The sequence below is a fragment of the Heloderma suspectum genome, chromosome 5 (assembly GCF_057233095.1).
Source record: "Heloderma suspectum isolate Gila_16-S chromosome 5, 16-S_ref, whole genome shotgun sequence".
NCBI lineage: Eukaryota > Metazoa > Chordata > Lepidosauria > Squamata > Helodermatidae > Heloderma > Heloderma suspectum.
The window spans coordinates 29,560,580-29,588,090 of NC_139462.1; the positions used below are offsets into that span (position 1 = coordinate 29,560,580).

The following is a 27,511-nucleotide window of genomic DNA, read 5'->3' on the forward strand; positions in this document are numbered from 1 at the left end:
TGCTTTCTTTAAATACAGTATGAGTAAAAGGATGAAGAGAAAGATGTCCATTTTTCCCTCATAGTAAAATATTCATTTTATAGAAACAGTGGTGTAAGTAGGAAAAAGTAATATATTGTAGGCATTATTGGGCTTGGTTTTGTTGCCTGACCCCTTTTCTTTACCCACATCTGTTTAGCAGGACCTCTCTTGTCTTTGGTTATTTTCCCTTTAAAAAAAAAACTGAGGTAAAATATGAAGTGCTTCTGAGCAGGTACAGAGTGCCTTCCTGTCCCCATTAAGGAACTGTGGCATGGGTCTTTCCATACATTTAGAACTAACAATTGGGACTTACTTCCAGGACAGATTGCAGGGCTTCTGGCTCCTGGCACCTGATCTTCAGTAGCGTACCTCTTTTTAGATACTAAGCACTGCTTATACTTCCCTTGGAAATATTCTGAGAACATAGTCCAATCCCCCATCCCACAAATTTATAGGCTGTGGTGGACTTGTGAACCACCTCTAAACCTTGCGCTGTTCTGTGCCGGACTACTCTCCACCACTGTACATTTTCCTATTATTTTGCAATAGTCGTGCAAAGGTTATGCACAAGTGTTTACGTTATCCACACAGAATTTTACAAGTCATTTGTGTTTCCAGTCTTTCGTTTTTTGGTCACCCAGTTTGGTCTTCCTATCCTTTATCACAACCTTCCTCAACCTGGTGCCCTCCAGATGTTTTGGCCTTTAACTCTTATCAGGCCCAGCCAGCATAGCCAATGGTAAAAATGCTGGGAAATGTCGCCCAAAACATCTGGAGAGCACCAGGTTGGGGAATGATGCTTTTAGAGTGGGGGGCAAATTTCCCTCCACCAGGCCTTCCGTAGACTGGAGGATGGTGGCTGCAGCTGCATCCACTGACATGTCACTCCCCCCGCCCATTATAGCATTTCTCCATGAGGCCTCTCAACACAGAGGAAGTGACTCAGCGACTCCGGGAGGAGCAGCCACTCCTTCCAGCACCGGCTGAGTCCCTGGCTTCATGTGGTGCCTGGCATCCCTGTTGGGGCATCGCTCAAAGCAACTTGGCCACCACTGGGAAGAGCCACTGCTCTTCCCGCCAGTGGCTGAGTCCCCCACCCCACTACCCACACCCCCACTGTTATCTGTGGTTTGCAACCTGAAGCCTCGCCCCCTGGAGGAGCCTCAGGAGGCTTTGTGGGCTGATTAGGCCCATGAGTCAGAGGTTTTGCACCCCTGATATCTAGGTTAATCCTATATTGATAACTGAGGCCTAGTTCTTACAGAGTGGTAAACCTGTGTGAGGACTATACCACTTCAGACTGCAGGTATAGGGCAGCATGATTGACTGACTTCTCCATGCAACAAGCCCCCTTTATGCATGAATCACATGAAGAGGCATCAAGTATAGAAAGGGGTTGCATAGCTCCTTGGGTTAGTCCCTGATGACTACATGCATTGGCTAATTTCCACACCTAGCCGATGTCCACACCTAATGTGATGATGTGGCCAGGTTCTACCCATGCTGCCCCTTTGCGTGATTCACACATGAAGGCAATTATGTTTCCGGCACATAAGAAATTAGTTGTCAGGGAAAAAGGTTCTAACCTGCCTTTCTCCTCAACATGATGATTTTCTGTTGCAGGGAATTTTGCTGCATGGAAGTGCATTCAAGCATCTGGGCCTACACTTGCTTGTCTGAACTGGTGCAACTTAAACACAGGTTTACCACCACAGTAAGAAATAGGGTTATCATAATGTATGTTAATCTCCTTAGGGAGCAATCCTATGGCCACTAGACACTGCCGAGAGGGCCATTGGATATGCTCATTTCCGGGAACCGACCTCAGAGCCCGTGCTCTGAGGTCGGTTCCCGGAAAACCGACCTATCCCCTTGTCCGCACTGCCTCAGAGGCAGCGCGGAGAAGCCCCATCCTCTGCGCTCACAAGAGGAACGTGGAGCTACTGAACAGGCTGGGCTGGGAGGCATTCTGGGGTGGGGAGAGCGGTGTCGTACAATGTGCTTCCCGGTCGGCTCCCAATGTATTGTACGGCAGCTTCCTCTCCCGGTTGGCCCCCCTGCCGCTAGATGGCCAAAAACGGCTGTCTAGCAAAAAATAGCAAGGCAGGAGCGGCGCAGAGGGAATGATCCCCCCCTCCCCCCCCGTGCCTCTCCTGCCTTGCTTCGGATAGGCAGTTGCCTCCGAATTTGGAGGAGGACGCCTATCTAGTTACCTAGTTTTTCATGTCTAGACAGAAAAAGTCCTACAACTCCCAGCATGCCCCAGTCCCACCCAGTTGTAGGACTTTTTTCTGATTAGGATTCCACCCTTAAACACTTGAAGTATCTATATAAATGTTACCATTATTACCTAAATGTGTATGTTGTAGAATACATTTAAAATTTGGCAAAAAAAAAAAAAGAGAAAGAAAAACAGTATCATTTGGAATGCAAAATATTGAAATGCAGCAAGGGATATCCAGGAATGACTCCTTATCCATTAGCGAAGGGGGCTGTAGCTAACACAGGTTGCTTCCATCTATGAATAGAGACGTTGCCACAATGACTCACTGCTCAAAGCAATCATCTTTACTAAACAGGGGGAACAATGCTAAATGATGACATGAGGTCTTAGAAGTGACGAACAACAAACTACAAAAGTAAGGTGCAAGAAAATAATTATTGATGCACTACACAATTATGGGAAAATGTGAAATAGATTGAAAATGAACTGTTGGAAGAAAGCCTGCTGGGAGGACTCTGAAGGGTGAGTAGAAGAGAGCAAAGTCATGCAATTTGGGGCTAAAGTAGCATGAAATCTCTGAAAATTGGCAATTGTATTGGCAAACATACTTGCTAAATATGTGGTTGAAGAGTGCTTAATGCCTCTATGGACCATGGCAGACCTACAGTATCTGTTGAGCAAAGTTTCAAGTGGATCGGGCAACCAAAAATCATCATATTCTATTTTTTATTTAATCCTTCCTTCATCATTGCATTTTTGCTTCCTATGGCATTAGGAATGAAGATGGGAGAAGCCTTGATGTTCTGTTCTGTTAATCGATTGGGCACTTGATGTAGTTTGGTCTGTATAAAACATCTCAGAAAACTAAGATAATTATACATGGCAATCCCCAAATTATTTAGTCCAGTATACTCATTTCAAAGTCTTAAAATTTTGAAGAAAACTTCATGGTTTATAATAAAAGTTTGGTTATAAGATTTTCATAGTGTGATGTGGTAGTGAGAGTGAAACCAGATGAGACGTAGGGGATCTGTAATCAGAATTCCCAATAGTTTCTTCTTTTTAAAATAAGTTGTTGCTGGCTGCCCTGAATTGGATTGGGGCTGTAATATTGCAGTCCCCCCACCAGCAAAGGCACACCATTTCCCCCATCAAAATGGCTCCACCTCCAAGTTAGTTGCCCATGTGTTCCCAAAGGGGCAAATAGCAGCTTTTGGCTTTATGTATGTATGGTTTAGCCTTGTGATACGTTCCATGGGGTTTTCTTGGCAAGAATACTGGAGTGCGTTGCCATTTCCTTCTCCAGCGGACCACATTTTGTCAGAACTCCCTGCCATGACCTGTCAGTCTTGGGTGGCCCTGCACGGCATAGCTTATGGCTTCACTGAGTTACGCAAGCCCCTTTGCCACTCTCTGGAAAAGACCCTGATGCTGGGAAAGATTGAAGGCAAAAGGAGAAGGGGACAGCAGAGGATGAGATGGCTAGATAGTATCACCGATGCAATGAATATGAACTTGAGCACACTCGGGGAGAGAACGCAGGACAGGAAGGCCTGGCGTGCCATGGTCCATGGGGTCACGAAGAGTCGGACACGACTGAACAACAACAACAACAATGTATGGTTTAGATCAGGAAAATAATACCACAGGAAAGGAATTCCTTTCCCCCCAGTGCTACAGCCCAAATCCAGTACTGGAGCCCCAAGTGGTTGCACTTAAAAAAGAAAAATCAGTATACACAATCAAATACCTTCTGTATCTTGTGTAGTCTGGCACTTATGTAAGAGCTATTTTGGTGTGAACAGGAATGATGGTTTAAATTAACCAACTGTTTGGTGATAGTCGTGTTATGGTATGAGCATCAGTTTTCGCCAGGTTACGAGGAGCTATTCTTGGTAAGCCTACATTGTTTTAAGTGGATGGCACAGTTCAACCATGAACTTCCTTTCCTTGTGGCTTAATATATCTTCAGGGGGGAAAACACACATATACTCAAACACCAGAAACTAAGCGTGCTAGACATGTTAGTACCTTCCAGCAGCATTCTTTTAACAAGACATTTCCCTCTCTGAGAATATAAATCACAAAGAGATTTCCCTCAAATAGAAACATTCAACTGCCTTGTCTGTGAGTTCTCCTGCAGGAGCACTAGAATATTTGAATTATAAACAGAAGAAGAAGACGACGACGACGGTCGGAAAAAGAAATTTACAACAACAGTGTGGATAGTTTACTTCCCCTTAGGTCTCTGGGTGGCATCATGGCAGCAGAAGCTGGGACAAGCAAAGCATGGTACTACTTTAAAAACACACATGCAACCACTCTCTTCTCTGAACTGCAGCAGTGTTGTTTCTGGGACAGCATCAGCTTTGCTCCATAAAGTTCCTCTTGGTCTAAAAGCAAACACATCTGCAAATGTTATGCTGGGTGAGCTCAGAGGCTGACCAAATGGCATTGTGTGTTTCCCTCCCTCCCTCCCTCCCTCCCTCTCTCTCTCTCTATACATACATATATATATATATATATATATATATATATATATATAGAGAGAGAGAGAGAGAGAGAGAGAGAGAGAGAGTCAAAGGCACTGGGTGAACAGAAGTGCATTATAAAGATAAAATGCACTGTCATTAAAAAAGTAATTAAATAACTGAGAATTTAGTTTTTTATGTGCCACATGCTTCATTTTGAAAACAAATGGAGACCTGTTATTCACACATTCAGAGAGCACTCAGCTGTTTTCACATACAACACATGCATGCACACAGAGAACATATTTCTGTTCACCTCATTTTCCTTTAACCATGCAGAGCATGGCAGAAATGGCAGGGATTTCCACTGAGGATAGAAGGAAAGGTGTGTGTGAGCAGAATGCACAGTCTACTGGGTCTGAATGCGTATACTTAAAAGTGGGTGCTCGGGACAGAATAGGGAGTCTGTTGGTGTACCGCCCACCCGACTGCTCAACAGTCTCCCTTCCTGAGCTAGCCGGGGTGATCTCGGCGGTGGTGATGGAATCCCCTCGGCTTGTTCTGCTGGGAGACTTCAACATACATGCTGAGGCTGCCCTGTTGGGAGTGGCTCAGGATGTCATGTCCTCCATGACGACTATAGGTCTGTCCCAAGTGGTTTTTGGCCCACAGTCATACAGCAGGTCACATTCTAGACTTAGTTTTCTATGCTGGGCAGGATGACGGTGATCTGGGTGTGGAGGAACTTTCTGTTGTTCCATTGTCATGGACAGATCACTACCTTGTGGGGTTTAGACTCACTGGAACTCGGTGGCTCTGCAGGGGTGGGGGACCGACTAAGCTGGTCTGCCCCAGGAGGCTGATGGATCTGGATGGTTTCCGGACAGCTCTTGGGGATTTTCCTGCTGCCTCAGCAGGCGATTCTGTCGAAGCCCTGGCTGATCTCTGCAATAGGGAAATGGCTAAGGTGGACACAATAGCTCCTGAGCATCCCCTCTCACGGAGTGGAGCCAGACCAGCTTGGGAACCAGTGGCAATGAAGTGATGGAGACTAGAGCGACGTTGGTGGAAAACTTGGAATGAGTCCGATTGAACACGGGCTAGAGCTTATCTGGAAGCCTACTCCATGGCAGTGAGGGCAGCAAAGAAGTCTTTCTTTTCTGCCACCATTGCATCTGCAGGGAGCCGGCCAGTGGAGCTGTTTCGAGTGGCCAGGGGCCTTCTACATCCTGGCCCATGTGATGAAAATTCTGACCACTTGACAGCCCGCTGTGAACAATTTGCCCAGCATTTTGCTGATAAAATCGCTCGGATCAGTTCTGACTTGGATGCTGTACTTGATGCAGATCCAGTGGGTGTCACTTTGGCTCCTGCTTGTTAGGTGTTGATGGATTCTTTTCAATTTGGGCAGCCCAAGGATGTGGACAAGGTCCTTGGAACGGTGAGAGCCACCACATGTATGCTGGATCCTTGCCCCTCCTGGCTTATTAAAGAGGCCAGAGGAGGACTGGTTGAGTGGACAATGGGAGTGGTTAATGCCTCTCTGGAACAAGGCATTGTTCTATTATGCTTAAAAGAGGCAGTTGTGAGACCTCTGTTGAAGAAGCCTTCCCTGAATCCCACCATACTAGATAACTATTGTCCAGTCTCTAACATACCATTTTTGGGCAAGGTATTAGAACATGTGGTGGCCTCCCAGCTCCAGGGGTTTCTGGATGAAACGGATTATTTTGATCCATTTCAATCTGGTTTCAGGCCTGGGTATAGGGTGGAGGCAGCTTTGGTCACCTTGGTGGATGACCTACACCAAGAACTGGACAGGGGGAGTGTGTCCCTGTTAGTTCTGCTGGACTGCTCAGTGGCGTTCAGTACCATCGATCATGGTATTCTTCTGGGACGCCTCACTGGGATGGGACTTGGAGGTGCTGTTTTACAGTGGCTCCATTCCTTCCTAGCGGGGCAAACTCAGAAGGTGGTGTTGGGGGATGCCTGTTCGACTCTGTGGCTGTTAGCTTGTGGGGTCCCTCAGGGTTCTGTTCTGTCCCCCATGCTATTTAATATCTACATGAAAGCACTGGGAGAGGTTGTCCGGCATTTTGGAGTTTGGTGCCACCAATATGCTGATGATGCCCAGCTCTACTACTCCTTTCTATCAGATTGCAAGGAAGCTGTTTCTGTCCTTAACCAATGTTTGGCATCAGTAATGGACTGGATGACGGAGGGCAAATTGAAACTTAATCCAGACAAGACAGAGGTGCTCCTGGTCAGTCAAAAGGCAGATCAGGGAATAGGGATTCAGCCTGTGTTGGATGGGGTTGCACTCCCCCTGAAGACTCAGGTTCGCAGTTTGGGGGTGCTCCTGGATTCAGCCCTAAGCCTAGATGCTCAGGTTTCAGTGGTGGCCAGGAGTGCCTTTGCACAGTTAAAACTAGTGTGCCAACTGTGCCCGTTCCTGGAGATGTCTGATCTGGCCACAGTGACACATGCCTTAGTTACGTCTTGTTTGGATTACTGCAATGTGCTCTGCGTGGGGCTGCCTCTGAAGAGTGTTTGGAAACTGCAGTTGGTTCAAAGAGCTGCTGCCAGACTGTTGACTGGGGCTGGCTACAGGGAGCATACAACTCCCTTGTTAAAACAGCTTCACTGGCTTCCATTCTGTTTCCAGGCACAATTCAAAGTGTTGGCTTAGACCTATAAAGCCCTTTACTGCTCCGGTCTAGGTTATCTGAAATACCGTATCTTCCCTTATGAACCTGCTTGTGTTCTGAGATCTTCTGGGAAGGCCCTTCTCTCAGTCCCACCACTGTCACTGACACATTTGGTGGGAACCCAGGAGATGGCCTTCTCAGTGGCTGCCCCACGGCTGTTGAACACCCTTCCCAGGGAGGCTAGGATGGCTCCCTCCTTGATGTGTTTCTGGAGGCAGGCTAAAACATTCTTGTTCCAGCAGGCCTTTGGGACATAGTTGGAACCTGGTGGTAAGCTGCTAAAATGCTGTTTTAAAATGCTGTTTAATGTTTTAATATAATCTTAATTGTATTGTTGTTTAATTATATTTTAACTTTTGCATCCCCTTCATGGATCACTGCCTTGTTGTGGAGAAGGGGCTTGCCTAACTCAGTGAAGCCATGAGCTATGCCGTGCAGGGCCACCCACGACGGACAGGTCATGGCAGAAAGTTCTGACAAAATGTGGTCCACTGGAGAAGGAAATGGCAACCCACTCCAGTATTCTTGCCAAGAAAACCCCATGGAACGTATCACAAGGCTAAAAGAGATGACGCCGTAAGATGAGCCCCTCAGGTCGGAAGGTGTCCAATATACTCCTGGGGAAGAGCAGAGGGAATTTCCAAGTAGTGTCAGAAAGAGTGAAGCGGCTGGGCCAAAGCCGAAAGGACACTCAGCGGTGGATGTGTCTGGTGGGGAAAAGAAAGTCCGATGCTGTAAAGAACAATATTGTTTAGGAACCTGGAATGTCAGATCAATGAATCAAGGTAAGCTGGAGGTGGTCAAACATGAGATGGCAAGATTGAACATTGACATCTTGGGAATCAAGATCAGACATGGGCTAGAGCTGTATCTTCAGCCTATCACGTGGCGGTGAAGGCAGCAAAAAAGGAATATTATGCTGCCTCCATCACGTCTGCAGAGTGCTGTCCCAGGAGGCTGTTCCAAGTGGTCCGGAGCCTAGTCGGTCCTGTGGTTCCGGAACCACTGGAGCATTCTAAGGCCTCCTGTGAGGCCTTGGCAAGGCACTTTGCAGATAAAATTGATCAGATTAGGTGTGTTACTCTGCACGCTGTGGATACAGTTAGTGAGCAAGAGGCGGCCTGTGGCAAACCGGTTTTGTGGGATCGGTTCCAGCTTCTTCCTCCTGATGAAGTGGACAAGGTGCTTTCATCGGTTCGGCCGACCACCTGCTTACTTGATCCTTGCCCATCTTGGCTCATTATGAGCTGCAGAGAGAGACTGGGTGAGGGGATCAAGGCGATGGTGAACGCCTCCCTTGAGGAGGGAGTGATGCCATCAGCCCTCAAGGAGGCAGTGATAAGACCACTCTTAAAGTAGCCCTCCTTGGATCCTCAAGTTTTGAACAACTTTCGCCCAGTCTCAAATCTGCCATTTTGGGGCAAGGTGATTGAGCGGGTGGTGGCGTTGCAGTTGAAGGCACACTTGGAAGAAACTGATTATCTAGACCCATTGCAGTCGGGCTTCAGGCCTGGGCATGGGACAGAAACGGTCTTGGTCGCCTTGGTAGATGATATGAGGAGGGCTCTGGATAGGGGTGAATGCTCCTTCCTTGTTCTCCTCGACCTCTCAGCGGCTTTCGATACCGTTGACCACGGTATCCTCCTGGACCACCTGGAGGGGTTGGGCATTGGGGACACCGTATTGTGGTGGTTCCAGTCCTTCCTCTCCGGCAGGTACCAGAGGGTAGCACTGGGAGAGGAGGTTTCGGACCCATGGCCACTTACTTGTGGGGTGCCACAGGGTTCCATCCTCTCCCCGATGCTATTTAACATCTATGTGAAGCCGCTGGGGGCTATCATCTGGAGGTTTGGGGTGCAGTGTCATCAATATGCGGATGACACGCAGCTCTACCTCTCGTTTAAATCTTCACCAAGGTTGGCCGTAGAATCCCTGTCCAAATGTCTGGAGACGGTGAGTGGCTGGATGGGGAGGAATAAGCTGAAGCTGAACCCTGCCAAGACCGAGGTACTTTTGGTGGGAGACAAGAGGAGGCTGGGGGATGTTGACCTGGTGTTGAATGGGGTACGGCTACCCTTGAAAGACCAGGTCCGCAGCCTGGGGGTCATTTTGGACTCCCAGCTGTCCATGGAGGCTCAGGTGTCAGCTGTGAGCCGGACAGCGCTGTATCAACTCCATCTGATACGGCGGCTGCGCCCCTTCCTTCCCGACCATCTGCTCCCATCGGTAGTACATGCCCTGGTCTCCTCTCGTTTAGACTACTGTAATGCGCTCTACGTGGGGTTACCCTTGAAGACTGTTCGGAAACTGCAGCTGGTACAGAACGCGGTGGCTTGCCTGATTAAAGGCAGCCGCCGGCGAGATCACATCACTCCAGTGCTGAAGGAGTTGCACTGGTTACCAGTTGTTTTCCGGGCCAAATTCAAGGTGTTGGTTTTGACCTTTAAAACCCTATATGGTTCCAGCCCAGCCTATCTTAAGGAGCACCTCCAGCAGCACCAGACAGGCCGCTTAACAAGATCAGCCTCGGATGGCCTTCTGTCTGTCCCATCAGCCAGGACAGCTAGACTGGTGGGGACGAGGGAGAGGGCCTTTTCTGTGGTGGCCCCCACTCTGTGGAACTCCCTCCCTAGGGAACTCCGTCATGCCCCCTCTTTAATGAGCTTCCGTCGTGCATTAAAAACGTTGTTGTTCAGGCAGGCATTTGGGGTGGGTTAGGGTATTTTAGAAAATGTTTTTATTGTAGAATTTTATTGTTTTAAACTGTTTTTATTGTATGTTGTACATCGCCCAGAGTTGCTGGGTGACCAGCCAGATGGGCGATTAATAAATTTAATAATAAATAAAAATAAAATAAATAAATCAGCGAACTAAAATGGACAAGCATGGGCGAATTTAATTCAGGTGACCATCATATCTACTACTGTGGGCAAGAATCCCCTAGAAGAAATGGAGTAGCACTCATAGTCAACTAAAGGGTGGAAAAAGCAGTACTGGGGTACAATCTCAAAAATGATAGAATGATCTCAGTACGAATCCAAGGCAAACCATTCAACATCACAGTAATTCAAGTCCATGCCCCAACCACTGAGGCCGAAGAAGCTGAGGTTGATCGGTTCTATGAAGACCTACAACACCTTTATTTTATTTTTTTTATTTTATTGCATTTATATCCCGCCTTTTTTCCTCTTGTAAGGAACCCAAGGCAGCTTACATTATCCTCTTCCTCTCCATTTTATCCTCACAACAACAACCCTGTGAGGTAGGTTGGGCTGAGAGTCTGTGACTGGCCCAAAGTCACCCAGTGAACTTCTATGGCTGAGTGGGGACTAGAACCTGGATCTCCCAGCTCCCAGTCCAACACTCTCACCACTACACCACACTGACCTTCTCGCACTAACACCAAAAAAAGATATCCTCTTCATCATAGGGGATTGGAATGCTAAAGTAGGAAGTCAAGAAATCACCGGGATAACAGGCAAGCATGGCCTTGGTGTACAGAATGAAGCAGGACAAAAGCTAATAGAGTTTTGCCAAGAGAACATGTTGATCATAGCAAACACTCTTTTCCAACAGCATAAGAGGCGACTCTACACATGGACATCACCAGATGGTCAATATCGAAATCAGATTGATTATGTCCTTTGCGGCCAAAGATGGAGAAGCTCTATACAGTCAGTAAAAACAAGACCTGGAGCTGACTGTGGCTCAGATCATGAGCTGCTTGTTGCAAATTTTCGGCTTAAATTGAAGAACGTAGGGAAAACCACTGAACCATTCAGGTATGACCTAAATCATATCCCTGATGAATATACAGTGGAGGTGCGGAATAGATTTAAGGGATTAGACCTGATAGACAGAGTGCCTGAGGAACTATGGACGGAGGCCCGTAACATTGTTCAGGAGGCAGCAACTCAATCCATCCCAAAGAAAAAGAAATGCAAGAAAGCAAAATGGCTGTCTGATGAGGCTTTACAACTAGCTAAGGAAAGAAGGGAAGCGAAAAGCAAGGGAGAAAGGGGAAGATATATCCAACTGAATGCAGAGTTCCAGAGAATAGCAAGGAGAGACAAGAAGGCCTTCTTAAATGAACAATGCAAAGAAATCAAGGAAAACAACAGAATGGGAAAGACTAGAGATCTCTTCAAGAAAATTGGAGATCTCAAGGGAACGTTTTGTGCAAAGACGGGCATGATAAAGGACAAAGAAGGCAGGGACCTAACAGAAGCAGATGAGATTAAGAAGAGGTGGAAAGAATACACAGAAGAACTATACAGGAAAGATCTGAATGTCCCTGATAGCCATGATAGTGCGGTCACTGAACTTGATCTGGACATCCTCGAGAGTGAAGTCAAGTGGGCCTTAGGAAGCATTAGTAACAACAAAGCTAGCGGAGATGACAGTATTCCATCTGAGCTATTTAAAATCCTAAAAGATGATGCTGTTAAAGCGCTGCACTCAATATGCCAACAAATTTGGAACACTCAACAGTGTCCACAAGAGTGGAAAAGGTCATTTTACATTCCAATCCCAAAGAAGGGGAATGCCAAAGAGTGTTCAAAGTACTGTACAGTTGCGCTCATTTCACATGCCAGAAAGGTGATGCTCAAAATCCTACAAGCTAGGCTTCAGCAGTATGTGAACCGAGAACTACCGGAAGTACAAGCTGGGTTTCGAAGAGGCAGAGGAACTAGAGATCAAATCGCCAACATTCGCTGGATCATGGAGAAAGCGGGAGAATTCCAGAAAAATGTCTATTTCTGCTTCATTGACTACGCTCAAGCCTTTGATTGTGTGGATCACAACAAACTGTGGCAAATTCTGAAAGAGATGGGAGTACCAGACCACCTTACCTGTCTCCTGAGAAACCTGTACAAGGGTCAAGAAGCAACAGTAAGAACCAGACATGGAACAACCGATTGGTTCAAAATTGGGAAAGGAGTACGACAAGGCTGCATATTGTCGCCCTGCTTATTTAACTTATATGCAGAGTACATCATGAGAAACGCCAGGTTGGATGAATCACAGGTCGGAATTAAGATTGCCGGGAGAATTATCAACAACCTCAGATACGCAGATGATACCGCCGTAATGGCAGAAAGCGAAGAGGATCTCAAGAGCCTCTGGTTGAGGGTGGAAGTGGAGAGTGCAAAAGCTGGTTTGAAACTCAACATTAAAACAATGAAGATCATGGCATCTGGCCCCATATCTTCCTGGCATATGGAAGGGGAAGAAATGGAAGCAGTGTCAGATTTTATTTTCTTGGGCTCCAAGATCACCACAGACGGTGACTGTAGCCATGAAATTAAAAGACGCTTGCTCCTTGGGAGGAAAGCTATGGCAAACCTAGACAGCATAGTGAGAAGCAGAGACATCACCTTGCCGACAAAGGTCCGCATAATCAAAGCTATGGTTTTCCCAGTAGTAACATATGGCTGTGAGAGCTGGACGATAAGGAAGGCTGAGCACCGAAGAATTGATGCTTTCGAACTGTGGTGCTGGAGAAGACTCTTACGAGTCCCCTGGACTGCAAGGAGGTCCAATCAGTCAATCCTAAAGGAAATCAACCCTGAGTGCTCATTGGAAGGACAGATCCTGAAGCTGAAGCTCCAATATTTTGGCCACCTAATGCGAAGAGAAAACTCTCTGGAAAAGACCCTGATGCTGGGAAAGACTGAAGGCAAAAGGAGAAGGGGACAGGAGAGGATGAGATGGCTAGATAGCATCACTGATGCAATGAATATGGACTTGAGCACACTCCGGGAGAGAGCGCAGGACAGGAAGTCCTGGCATGCTATGGTCCATGGGGTCATGAAGAGTCGGACACGACTGAACAACTGAACAACAACAACTTTTGCATATTTTCATATGTTTTAATTGTATATATTTTAATTTTTGTAAGACGCCTTGTGTCCCAGTACTGGGGAAAAGGTGGGGTATGAATGAATGAATGAATGAGTGCTTCATCCCTTCCCTGGGCAACAACTTCATTTATTTATACCATTTATAGGTTGCTTCCCGGCTTACAATATGAATATAAAACACATTTTTAAAAAGAACAACAACCATGACAATAACATAATTAAAACATGGTGCAGCGTAACTCTCGAAGAGCAGAGAATAAAAAGTAGGCTAAACAAATTAACCAAGCTACTGCAGATTTAAAAGGTTAAGGGCACAATCCTATGGAGATGGCTGTAAGCCTCCGAATTCGGTGGTTTATGCCCATCCAATACAGAGTGGGAGCCATAGCGGACGTGATCTTCACCTCCATGGTCCTCCATTTCAGCTAGATGGACTTTTTTGTCCATGTAGCTGAGGTGTTGGGGAAGGGGAGGGAAGGATTCTGGGGAATCCAGAGGATTCCTCGTAAGCCGGCCTCCCCAGTCTGCTCCCTGCCCACTAGAACGCACCCATTACTTTCCCTCCAAGGTCACTTTTGCAACCTTGGAGAGGCGGCTGGCACAGTTCTCTCCACACCGGCTGCAAGGGGGAAGGGTGGGGAGCTCAGACTCCTGGGTCCAAGGCTGGAGTTCTAATTCTGACCTCAGATCCAGAAATCTGAACTATCCTATGGCCCCCCAGATGCTGTCCAGGGGCAATACGATTGCTCTCCCCATCAGATTTTGCAAGTCCAGGGAAAATAACAATTGATTCTTGAACTTCTTTTCAGCGGTTTTTATAAATATTTTCATGGGGACAGGGGAAACCAGATTTATTTATATTCGACTTAACATAAGCAGTGTATAGCATAAAACAAAATAAGCAACAGTACCAATAGGGATAAGGAAAAACAACTGTAAATCTGGAAACCAAATAAAAAAGGAACAGCTGTACCAACTGAATTCCCAACGCGTTTCAACATGGGTCTTTCTCAAGGGAAAAACTCTTAGGGACTTTTCTGGAGGATTCCCTCTCCCTTACTTCTTAAGGGGGAGAGAATACTTTTAAAACAAAATAACCCATGCAACAATATAAATGTTCAATATAAAATACACAGCAATCAAAAAGATAAACATCTAGAATCATACTTCAGTCATACCTGTCTAAATAAATAGGCTTTAAGCAAGCATCGAAAAATCGACACTCTAGGGCTTGCCTGATGTTAATAGGGAGGAAATTCTACAAAGCAGGTGTGGCAACGCTAAATGCCCTATCCCTGGTAGCCATAGAACAGACAGAGGGAGCATGAGGCACTGCTAAAAGTGCTTCCCTGATGACCACAGGGACAGGGCAGGGACATACAAGATAAGGTGGCCCTAGAGCTATCTTGAGGGGTTTCTCCGCAACCATGGAAGGAGAAGTGAATGGAGGATTACCTGGATTTTTTCAAGGGATCGGCTTTGGTGCGCTTTGGTCCATGCAGGGCTCCACAAGTGAGTGCACCACACCAGTATAAGTTGCTTCACAGAACATACTTCTGGGTGGGGTGGGGTTTTGAGTAACGTCATCTGACTAGCAGGGGCTGCTCAACCAGTAAGAGAGGCTTCCCCCCCATCCAGGCTCCCCCTCCTTTCTCCTTTGATACAATCACTCGCCTTCTCTCTCCCCCCGCATTACTTACTCCCTGAAAGCAATAATCATTACAAGAACAGAGTGTTCTCTCTGCCTTGAACCTGCCAAAGCTCGAACAATCGCCTGCTCTCCTCCCCACAGCCCCTTTACTTCCTTCCTTAAAGCAACAAAAAATACAGTGTTTTCCCTGCCATGTTGTGATCAATAGAAGCTTTGAAGCTGTGCCATTAAGGCTCCTAAATGCGTTATTTTGATTCATGGGAGCCTCAGTAACTTCAGGACTATGCATTCAGGGGATAAGCCTCATTGACCACAATGGGAGTTACTTCTGAGTAGACATACATATGTTTGTGCTGGGAAAGGAGGGGAAACAAAGGAATGGGAAACCAGCCCCCTTTCTAACCCAATTCTGCACAAGACTGGATGATTGAAGGTGGAAGTAGTTTCTTCCAAATTGCAATAAACCAAACAATGGAGAATCGCAGCTTCGAGAAAGTGCTTTACTGCCTTTAGGGAATTAGTGCTTTAAGATGTGCTATTTCAATTGGGGCGGGGGGAATCTCTGTAAATTGTGATGTGTGCATTCAAGGGACAAGCCTCACTGACCACAATGGGAGTTACTTCTGAGTAGATGCTAATTGGTTTGTGCTGGGAAACACAGGGACAGGAAACACCCCTTGACCAGGGTCACGGTGAAAAGCACACCCCCGGGCAGGGCTAGCATACCCAAGGTAAATGCGGGGGTTGGGGCACACAAAAACTGTACTGCGGAGAACCCGACTTAGAATCGAACAGTCCGAACAGAATCGGACTTCAAGCAGTCAGCAAATCCGTTCTTTTCGTGATAAGCTCCGGGGTGGCTGCTGGGTGGCCACGATGTCATGTAAACCTAACGACCTCCAAACGCAGCCAGCTCGGACTAAGTTGCTCATGGAGACACCTCCCTCCATCTCAAGGGCCTTCTGTGCTAATAGCAAAACCTTGAACATGGCCCAGTAGCATATTAGCAGCCAGTGGTGCCTAGCCTTCATGCTTATTTGTTGTGAACCTCCCAGGGAGCTTTGGTTATAGGGCGATATAGAAATGTAATAAATAAATAAATACAAGTTTAAATGTACTTATGACGTTTCTAAACCTTGTAACATAAGGTGGAATGTGATCAGACTGTTATACCTTTTCTGATTGTGGTTTCCATTGTGTGCAAGACTAGTAATGAAAATTTGACTTGTCCTTATATGCAGATAGATGACTTTGCTAAGAGCTATTTATTTATTTATTGCATTTATATCCCACCTTTTTTCCTCTTGCAAGGAACCCGAGGCGACTTGCATTATCCTCTTCCTCCTCTCCATTTTATCCTCACAACAACAACCCTGTGAGGTAGGTTGGGCTGAGAGTCTGTGACTGGCCCAAAGTCACCCAGTGAGCTTCCATGGCTGAGTGGGGACTAGAACCTGGATCTCCCAGCTCCCAGTCCAACAATATGCTTTCTTGTATCTGTTTTTGCATGTCAGAAAGTGAAACATCTCTTTGATGTGCTTCACAGCTCTGTTTTTAAAAGATTCCAGGATCACAAAACCCCATAAATTTTAGTGAGGGTTAGGCACACTTGCCACAGGTTTTTGAACAGTCATGCTTGTTAACTTCAGCCATCTGTTTTTGTGTGTAATATTAGGAAATGAAACAGACTGTGATTCTAACTTCTGTGATCTGTGCAAGGAGCAGTATTACGATGTAAATATCAACTAGAAGTACTAGTAACTTGAAGACAAAAGTATTTTATGAAATAAATATTTTTATTCCTATATTGGTTTTACCTGGGAAATTGATTCCCAGGGTTTCTCAAACTATATCAGAATGAGTAAAGAGAAGAAAGCTTGTACATTGCCAAGAGATAATTAAACAGATGGCTGAGTTGGTGACATTAATTTTTCTCCCCGGAGAAAGGCAAAAAAAAATAAAATGGAGGGATCAGGTCCATATGAATTTACAGCAACTTTCAATGCCTCTGAGGGGAGGACTTTCCCCCACCTCCAAATGAAATATAAGCCTTTAACGCTGTCATTGACCTTTAGTATAGTTACTCATTTCAGTTGGGTAAATTATTGCTCATGCTTTGGGACAGATTGCTGCTCTTTCTACTGGGCCAGTGAAGAGGTATTCAAATCCAGACTGGGATGGCTAAAGTAAATTGAAGGATATGGGAGTGTTAACTTTCTTTTCCTCCTCTGAAGTGTCTGTCTATGCAACCTGGGCAAGAAATTAATCTCCATTTTCCAAGTCCATGGCATAGAATGGCATGGCATGGTAAGTCCATGGTAAGTCCCTTAGGAAGTGCAAATGCATGTTTAGGACATGCTCTCCAATGCCAGTTTCTATTTCCACCCTTTCCTTGCTATTCGCATATCTGAATATTTCTGACCAGAGAGATATTGATCAAGGTTTTGCTCATTAGGCCTGTGCCTTAGGCTTGCATGTTCCCATATACTCCATCTCTCATGTCTTCTGATTCCAAAAAAATCCATTGTTTTTATATTCATATTCGTATATTTTCCATTTTTATTTAATTACATTGATCATAATAAAAAAGGATGTCAAAGGGAACATATATGATTATCATTTCCAGCATACCTTTTGCAAACTCATAAATAAAGACTAGGAGACGCTGAACTGCAGACCGGAAGGTCGGCAGGACAGGAGTTCGAGACCCGAGTGCCGCGTGACGGAGTGAGCTCCCGTCTTCAGTCCCAGCTTCTGCCAACCTAGCAGTTCGAAAGCAAGAAATTGCAAGTAGATAAATAGGTACCGCTTCGGCGGGAAAGGTAACAGCGTTCCGTGCACCTCGGTGTTCAGTCATGCCAGCCACATGACCATGGAAGCGTCTTTGGACAGCGCTGGCTCTTCGGCTTAGAAATGGAGATGAGCACCACACCCTAGAGTCGGACACGACTGGTTGGGGACACCTTTACCTTTTTTTTTTTTTAACATATTATTTCGAACATTCTTTATTTGAATCTACAGTAATTATTGCAAATTGGTCTGCACTCCTACTTGTTCCTGTTTGTTTCCAGTATGCTGTAGCATCTTCACTAAGCAGCCTCACAATACAACTACTTTTGCAGCTAATTTTATAAGGAATATTCATTCCTCCAACTGAAATGCTCTGTTACAAAAGCTTGAACTGAGTTTCTAATTCTGGGTTGGAAGCAAATCATCACAAGATGTAGATGGCTGCCAACCTGGATGGCTTTAAAAGGAGGTTAGACAAATGAATGGAGGATAAGTCTGATGGCTATGTGTTACTTCCAGTAACTGAGGCAGTATGCTTCTGAATGCCACTTGCTGGGGAAACTTAAGTGGGAAGGTACTATTGCACTTAAGGTCTTTTTATGGGCTCCCCATTGGGCCATCTAGTTGATCACAGTGGGAACAGAATCCTGGACTAGACAGGTGTCTTATCCAGCATGACTCTTATGTGCTTATAGTTTGCCGTAACCATTGTTTGGCTGATTCAGATGCAATTGTGTTTACAATTGAATGTAATTATAAGCTCCACACACTGAATGAATGTGCAGGTGTCCACCGGGGGAGCATGGCAATGTTGCATGGTGAGAGTAGCAGGCGTGGCTAGCCTGTTCAGCCCTGCAACCCCCTCCATGCATTCAATGTGTCAAGTGCATTGTGCGTATTCCATTATATTAATCTTGAACCAGCAAATAGCAGAAGGAGTTTAAACACATGAGAGAAGGAAAGGCGTGCCCAAGGCATAGCCCCAACAGCCAAAACATCATTTGGCTGTGGCTTCTGCATGGGTCCATTGTTTCCCTCTAATTCAAGGGCATAGAACCTTAGGCATGAGAGCCAAATGCACACCCCTGCTGTGATGCATATGTCTTTAGAACAATAACCTGAGAAAGTATATAGATAGCTTGTGATGCAGAGATGGGAGATAAGAGCTACATAAACACTTTCTGGAAAAAGAGCATTCCTACACATGTATACTACATCCAAGCATCATACAGAGCTCATTCTGAAATATTGCTCAAACCTATATCACAGCAGTAAATCTCACTAATAGCGCTTGTGCTATGATAGATCTGTTCAGCATTTCATCCACTAGAAGGGTTAGTACTTTAGGGAACAATCTTATTGGGATAGTCAGCCACCTATGAAGTCGGAGGCGGCGAATTATCCTATGCAGGGCGGGCAGGGCACGGAAATGATACTCTCGTCCGCGCTCCGCCCACCCCGCTTTTGTGGCTAGATGGACGATTTTTGGCAGTCTAGCTGTGGTGCTTCGGCGTGGTTGCACAGTGCACAGGAAGCCGTGTAAGTGGCTTCCATAGTCTCCTCCCCACCCCTGGGAACACCCCCATTCACCTGCTCCGTGCTCCATTTCCAAGCATGGAGACTGGTGAGAGCCATGGCGCCTATGAGGTGGAGGGAGTGAGGGAGCTCCAAGCTTGGTTCCCAGGAACCGAGAAGTCCTATGGCCCTCTAGACCCTGTCTAGTGGGCCATAGGATTGCTCTCCCCAATGGTAAAATGTGACTTGGCGCAACGTTTCTGTGCTCATTTATTTGCACAGTCTTGTCTCGCTATATTCTGGTGGACAGTCTTTACAGTTAGTGAATTTATTTGTGCATAACTGTATGCATATTATATTACAGTATATCACTTTCATTTACAAATTGCTCTAATTTTAGCAAGTTTACTCACCAATGACATAAGGAATTTTATACACTTTGAAACCTTGGGAAAATATTATTCCTTCTCTCCGAAAGTATACAACCTGCCACCAAGAAGTGCGTTTGCTTTAGTCACCTACTTCTCATTATTCAGTATTTGTTTTAAGGTCTGGCCAGCTGTTTTTAAAGGAAACCACTGTCATGGAACAATATCTTTCTTTGGAGAATAGAAGAAAATCTAAATGCCAGAGATTGGAGAGAAAATAAAGCATTAAAAACACACCATTAGAAATAACAATTGCATCATGACTCCTATTCAGAACCTCTGGATAAACTATGTTTAGTTTAATTTTGGCTAACAGTATTTGCTGTTAATGTAAGGTAAAAATAGCATTCTAGTACCATATTGTGCTTCATACTCAGTTTGATTGTGCATCATCTGAGATAGACAGAAGCATGTGTTTCTTTTAACAGATTTTTTTAAAGACATCATGAGGCATCTCTAAATCATACCATCTTCCGAGATCAGGAATTTCAAGCCAGAAGTGATATGTGGAAAGCTTTGGGCAACCATAAAGAGTAGGACCAAGTGGCAGGTGACTGATTGTCCTGGAGGACTAAGTAGCCAAAAAACAAAACAAAATCCAGTGGGGAAGAGAGAGGTGGAAAGTTAATATTTGATGGGCATAGGAACATAGGAAACTGCCTTACATTGAGTCTGACCATTGGTCCATCCAGCCCAGTATTGTTGACACTGACTGGCAGCACCTCTCCATGGCTTCAGGCAGGAATTTTTCCAGCCTCTCCTGGAGATGCCTGGGACTGAACGTGGTACCTTCTGCATGCAAAGCATCTACTCTGCCACTGAGTACTCTGAGTACTCTGCCTCTGTACTCTGCCACTAAGCCATGGCCCTTCAAAGTGTGGGTAGCAAATTGTGTGTATCTGCCCTTGCGATAAAACATAAAGGGGAACCAGAACCTTTGAAATGGTAGTTATTAATCAAGTAGGACTATTCCATCTGTGTTTCAGAGAAGTAATGTAAAAATAAAGTGGATGAGAACAGGGTGGGAATCAGTGTATGATGTTAATTATGATACGTACTGACATTGTGCCCACTGCATTATCTCAGCCACTGAGAACGTAGGAACGCTTGTCAACCATCATAAAATATAATGGTTGCTTTCTTCCCTCCCTTTCTTAGCTGTGGCCTTGTGATGTGTCTCATTTAATTAATATTGCTTCTCAGTAGCCACTTAGTATTGGTCCCTGTCCCGCTCCAATTGTTTTCCTGGGAAATGAAAGGAAGGCCAGAAAAAAAGGACACATAGAAAGGTAGTCCTGGTAGAGAAAATGTATGTATTTTCAAGGAAGGAGGAAATGCAGAGTGCTGTCCCAGGAGGCTGTTCCAAGTGGTCCGGAGCCTGGTCGGTCCTGTGGCTCCGGAACCACTGGAGCATTTTAAGGCCTCCTGTGAGGCTTTGGCAAGGCACTTTGCAGATAAAATTGATCAGATTAGGTGTGTTACTCTGCACACTGTGGATACAGTTAGTGAGCAAGAGGCGGCCTGTGGCAAACCGGTTTTGTGGGATCGGTTCCAGCTTCTTCCTCCTGATGAAGTGGACAAGGTGCTTTCATCGGTACGGCCGACCACCTGCTTACTTGATCCTTGCCCATCTTGGCTCATTATGAGCTGCAGAGAGAGACTGGGTGAGGGGATCAAGGCGATGGTGAACGCCTCCCTTGAGGAGGGAGTGATGCCATCAGCCCTCAAGGAGGCAGTGATAAGAGCGTTCTTTAAGACCGCTCTTAAAGAAGCCCTCCTTGGATCCTCAAGTTCTGAACAACTTTCGCCCAGTCTCAAATCTGCCATTTTGGAGCAAGGTGATTGAGCGGGTGGTGGCAGTGCAGTTGAAGGCACACTTGGAAGAAACTGATTATCTAGACCCATTTCAGTCGGGCTTCAGGCCTGGGCATGGGACAGAAACGGCCTTGGTCACCTTGGTGGATGATATGAGGAGGGCTCTGGATAGGGGTGAATGCTCCTTCCTTGTTCTCCTCGACCTCTCAGCGGCTTTTGATACCGTTGACCACGGTATCCTCCTGGACCGCCTGGAGGGGTTGGGCATTGGAGACACTGTATTGCGGTGGTTCCGGTCCTTCCTCTCCGGCAGGTACCAGAGGGTAGCACTGGGAGAGGAGGTTTCGGACCCATGGCCACTTACTTCTGGGGTGCCACAGGGTTCCATCCTCTCCCCAATGCTATTTAACATCTATGTGAAGCCGCTGGGGGCTATCATCAGGAGGTTTGGGGTGCGGTGTCATCAGTATGCGGATGACACGCAGCTCTACCTCTCATTCAAATCTTCACCAAGGTTGGCCGTAGAATCCCTGTCCAAATGTCTGGAGACGGTGAGTGGCTGGATGGGGAGGAATAAGCTGAAGCTGAACCCTGCCAAGACCGAGGTACTTTTGGTGGGAGACAAGAGGAGGCTGGGGGATGTTGACCTGGTGTTGAATGGGGTACGGCTACCCTTGAAAGACCAGGTCCGCAGCCTGGGGGTCATTTTGGACTCCCAGCTGTCCATGGGGGCTCAGGTGTCAGCTGTGAGCCGGACAGCGCTGTATCAACTCCATCTGATACGGCGGCTGCGCCCCTTCCTTCCCGACCTTCTGCTCCCATCGGTAGTACATGCCCTGGTCTCCTCTCGTTTAGACTACTGTAATGCGCTCTACGTGGGGTTACCCTTGAAGACGGTTCGGAAACTGCAGCTGATACAGAACGCGGCTCGCCTGATTAAAGGCAGCCGCCGGCGAGATCACATCACTCCAGTGCTGAAGGAGTTGCACTGGTTACCAGTTGTTTTCCGGGCCAAATTCAAGGTGTTGGTTTTGACCTTTAAAACCCTATATGGTTCTGGCCCAGCCTATCTTAAGGAGTGCCTCCAGCAACACCAGACAGGCCGGTTAACAAGATCAGCCTCGGATGGCCTTCTGTCTGTCCCATCAGCCAGGACAGCTAGACTGGTGGGGACGAGGGAGAGGGCCTTTTCTGTGGTGGCCCCCACTCTGTGGAACTCCCTCCCTAGGGAACTCCGTCATGCCCCCTCTTTAATGAGCTTCCATCGTGCATTAAAAACGTGGTTGTTCAGGCAGGCATTTGGGGTGGGTTGGGGTATTTTAAAACAATTTTTATGGTAGAATTTTATTGTTTTAAATTGTTTTATGGTGTGTTGTACATCGCCCAGAGTTGCTGGGTGACCAGCCAGATGGGCGATTAATAAATTTAATAATAAATAATAAATAAAAATAAAAAAATGACGAATGACCTACAGTGTTTGCCTCATGTGTACTGACCTCAGCAAATAACTCAAAGGGAAGAAGAAATTAGGCAATCCTCTCAGTTTCAGTAGTACATTTTATGGCCTAATGAACAGAATAATGTGGTAATGGCTAAAATATGTAGATGAGCTCTTAGTTAAGCCAGAAAGGTGCTTTTCTTTCTCTCCTCCACCCCCTGCATTATGATGTGTTACTTAACTATTTTCATTTGACTACTTTGGGGTTATTTTGCTGTTTATTGGGTTAAATCCACTATTATGTGAGCGGACTACTGCTCATACATCGGTACGAGCAGTAGTACCAGTTTCCCTCCTCCCACTTGTAGTGGGAGGCCCCCATACAGCCCCCAAATCTACAGGGTTCCCTAATCCTTAGGAGCAGATTTGGGGGAATTTGATCCACCAGCAGTGTCCATTCAGGAACATTGTTGGATACAACTCATTGGATTATAGCAGTATTGTATCATATAAATACTATAGACTCTAATTTGGAGAATCACCTTTATACAGAATGCTTTCCATTTCATTTTTAGCCACTCCCAAATTGTGTGTGTATGTGCAAGTGTGTTTGCATTTGGAAATATTGCTGCCCTTACTAATAGAATTTGCCCAATAAAGGATGTCAGTGTTTGGGGACAACATAGCAACATTTCTGAAGCCTTTCCTCATGCATATTGATTTTTGGGGAATATAAATCTCTTATATTTTTGTGTCCCAAGGTATGTACGAAAGAATACTGTAGGACAAACCTTTCTTTTTTAAAGTCCATTGTGCATTGTGAACAGGCATAGCGGCGATCCACATTTCCAGCTGAACCAGCTTTGCACAATACAGAGAACGGGGGAGGGGAGTTTTGAAGAGATCAGAGGTGTTTGTGAAAATTAGTCAGTATTAGTGTAATATTCCTTCAGGGAGTGTTTTATAATGCCCACCGGAATGTGTGGGTGGTGGGATCAGATTCCAGACTAACTTGGTTGTTTTCAGTTACTGACATAATGCACACCTGTGTGTTCTCGCTTCTGACCTGTAAGTTCCACTGCAAAGACCCTGACATCTGAAATTAGACAGTGGGCTTTGTGTGAGTTTTTGTTTGTTTATGGCTAAAATCAAAATACAATTCAGCCTACATTGTAGCATATTTGTATGTTTGGGAGGCTTTTGGCAATATAAAAGTTGGTTTCCCTCCTGCAAATCTGTCTTATTTCTGCTTTATACTGTTGTCTTATTTCAGATGTTTGGTCATACTGTTCGCACTACAGAATAATAATGATGATGAAGATAATGCATTTCTGTCTTGTTCTTTTACTGACATGCTCATTCAAAGAGCTAAAAGATAACAAAATAAACAAGTATGTTGTTGTTCGTATTGCATCTTCAGTGTGCTTGATGCTTTCTAGAATAGTCACTGCCCCAAGGAGTTTACAGTCTAAAATTCAACACAGGGAAAACAACAAAGGAAGGGGAAGCATGGGTAAACAGAAAAACTGCAGTTGTTTTATTTAGTCTTGGTTGCAACAGGCTTAGTTGAAGTAGAGCATGGCAACTAGGGCATTGTGCCAAAAGTTTTGTGGAAAATGTGGGTTGTGAGGAACAATTTGAAGAAAGTAAGAAAGGTGGCATCACAGAGGTATTCTAGAATGCAGTTCCAAGAGTACGGGGCAGCAAGGGCGAAAGGACAAAGCTTCTTGAGGAAGGAGGAGACCTTCAGTTGGTGGACAGTAGTGGTGCAGCAAATTTGATGGTCTTTCAGTTATACTTCATACCCTCCAAATCCAGCTAAAGTATGTGTTCGTTCTCCCAGGGAAGCAGTAGCAGCTGCTCTTGTACCATTAATTTCAGTACAAATACATGGTGTCTGATAAATAATTATCTGCGCTACATGGGAACTGTTTATGCATGAGGAGATCTCCACAGCTAAAGGCTGCATCTAAATGAGATAATCCAGAGGTAGGCAAATCAGTACCCTCCAACTCTTTTGGACAACAATTCCCATAATCCCTTATCAGCTGGGACTGATGGGAGTTGTCCAAAACACCTGGAGGACACCAGGTTGCCTATCTCTGAACAAATCACATGTGTAGGTCTGGCTGTGTTGGTCTTTCCCGTAGACCTGGCACTCCACTGGGTCATTTAGGTGTCATCTCCAGCTGTGTCAGATCCACTCCTGGATATGTGGCTTCTGGGACAATATTTAAATGTCATCCCAGGTCACTATTCATTTGTATGTAATTAAGCAAGACTACCATTGTGTATCAAGAAAATGACTACATTAGGTCAGGATCAGGGCTGCAGGGTGTTGGAAGAGGACAATTCCCCCCCCCCAGATAAAAAATCCCCCCCCCACACACACACTGCTATTGATTTTGTGAAGAAGATTTCCATTCATATTAATGGTATCTCTCCTGCCACGGTGAATAGCAGCTTTGGGGTGTGTGATTACTACCAGATACACGGTATGGACAAAAGCATAAAATATCTATGGTCCCAATCCTAGTTCTACCCCGCTGCTCAGTTTGTGCAAACAGGAAACTTCCGCAAATCGAGCAACAATCGAATAGGACATTTGTGCAAATCTCCCCAAATTTCCTCCACAGACTAAAGTGGGGCTGATTCAGTCTATGGACAAAATTTGCTCAAACTGAACTGGGAATCAGGAACAAGACGATTGTGAGCACATGTTTGACAATGTACAAATATTTTCAGCGGACACATGCTCGCACTTGTGTTTGGAGCTTCAAATGGGGCATGCTTGCATGTTTTGCGAGCAAAAATGAAATGGTCATACATCTCCAATACAAATGGAAAATGAGGATCAGTGTAAGGAAATGTAAAGGGAGTCAGTGGTTAGACAGCCATAGGGTATCTTGTTTTCTGGAACCCAACCTTGAAGCCCATGCTCCAAGGTCGTTTCCCAGAGAACCGATCTTTCCCCTCTTCTGCGCTGTGTTGCAGGCAGCACGGAATGGCCCCGTGCTCCCTGCTTGGAGGAGGAGAGTGGAACAGCCAAAACGGGACGTTCCGGGGGCGTTCTGGGGAGGGGAAGGTGGAAATGCTGGTATGGCACATCGTATGTGTCGTCTGACAGCATCCTCTCCTGTTCCACCTTCCTGCAGCTAGACAGCTGATATCGGCTGTCTAGCCACAAATGCAGGGCAGGAGAAGCACGGAAGGAATGATCCCCTCCGTGCTTCTCCTGGCCTGCATTGGATAGGCGGTTGCCTCCGAGTTCGGAGGCGGCCTCCTATCCCCATAGGATTGTGCCCTAAATGATTCAGGGGTTGGACCACCTTCCCCACAAAGAAAGGATAAAGTATTTAGAAAGAAGAGAACTAAGGGGAGGGGGACATGATACTCTCCCAAAATACTTGAATTTGGGATCATCCAATTAATTGATTGGCAGGAGATTCGGGACCAACAAAGACAGTTCTTCACACAGTGCACGATTAAGTTACGGAATTCACTGTCACAAGAAGTGGTAATAATCACTAGCTTGGATGGCTTTAAAAGTGGATTAGACACAATCATGGTGGGTGGCTATTAGTCATGATGGCTTTTGTTTCACTGATTTTTAAAATTATTCTAATACTGCATTTTTGGATGTTGCCAGCTACCTTGGTTGCTGTTCTATACTGTTTATAAGTTTTCCTTATAAATAAACATATGGAATCTCCAGATTCAGAGGTACCGTGCCATTGAATGTTGGCTGCTAGAGAGCAACGGTGAGAGAGGACTATTGATCATTGTGGGAAGCAGGATGCTGAACTAGATGGAATTTCCTTCTGATCCAGCAGGACTGCTCTTGTGGTCTCCAAGTTGGTGCCACACATACCAGTATGGTATATGCATACATCCTAAATGTTCACATGAATGTGCCCTTATTCAACTATATATACTGAATTAGTGCAATCAAGATACCTTCAAGGTTGTGCCTGTATGCACATGCACTCAGTCTAAGATGCTTATGGTGTGCACGCAACACTGTTTTAGAGTCATGGTTACTCCACACACACTGGATTAATGGTTCTGTGCATGGGATGGGTAGATATGTGAACGGTGGATGTCAGAGGGCCAAGGCCAGGCTTAAGCTGTTCCTGTCAGTTTCAGTTTGCTCTGATTAACTTCTTGATTGTGTAATAGAATAGGATTGGAGGGAGTTAAAAGGGTTATGTGTTTCAGAATAACTGATTCTATTGAAAAACTGTGGTTCTCTCCAAAACATAGTATGTGCAACTGATTAGACAAGAATGTTTCTGAAAATAAATGCCTTAGGATTTATCTTACGGTGGCATATTTTGACCGCATTTTCAAACAAGGTCACAGAGCATAGCGAACTTTCTGTACATTTACATTTTAACATTTCCAAACTGAGATATGCATGCCAGATTCTTGTAAGTTTTAAGTGTCCTTGGCATAGTGTTTTGTGTGAAAACCATTCTGTACTTTTGTTGTCTGAGTCGCACTTTTCATTGTAGATGTCCTAAATGAATTGTCATGGGAGAGGCATCTTTTGTGGTTGTTTCTGTTGTTGTTGTTCTTGTTGATGA

General features: G+C 45.5%; 1 protein-coding gene across 8 annotated transcripts in view; it reads left to right on the forward strand.

Annotated features, from left to right (window-relative positions):
* The window catches only part of BMPR1B (bone morphogenetic protein receptor type 1B), a 369,856-nt gene that overhangs the window by 271,793 nt on the left and 70,552 nt on the right, over positions 1–27,511 (forward strand). Inside the window, exon 1 of one of the 8 annotated variants that reach the window (XM_084855654.1) lies at positions 2,601–2,767. The exons of the other annotated variants lie outside the window; for them this stretch is intronic. The gene's annotated coding sequence lies outside the window, so the exon portion shown is untranslated. Of the gene's footprint in view, positions 1–2,600; positions 2,768–27,511 lie in introns of those variants that run through there. 8 annotated transcript variants of the gene reach the window in all.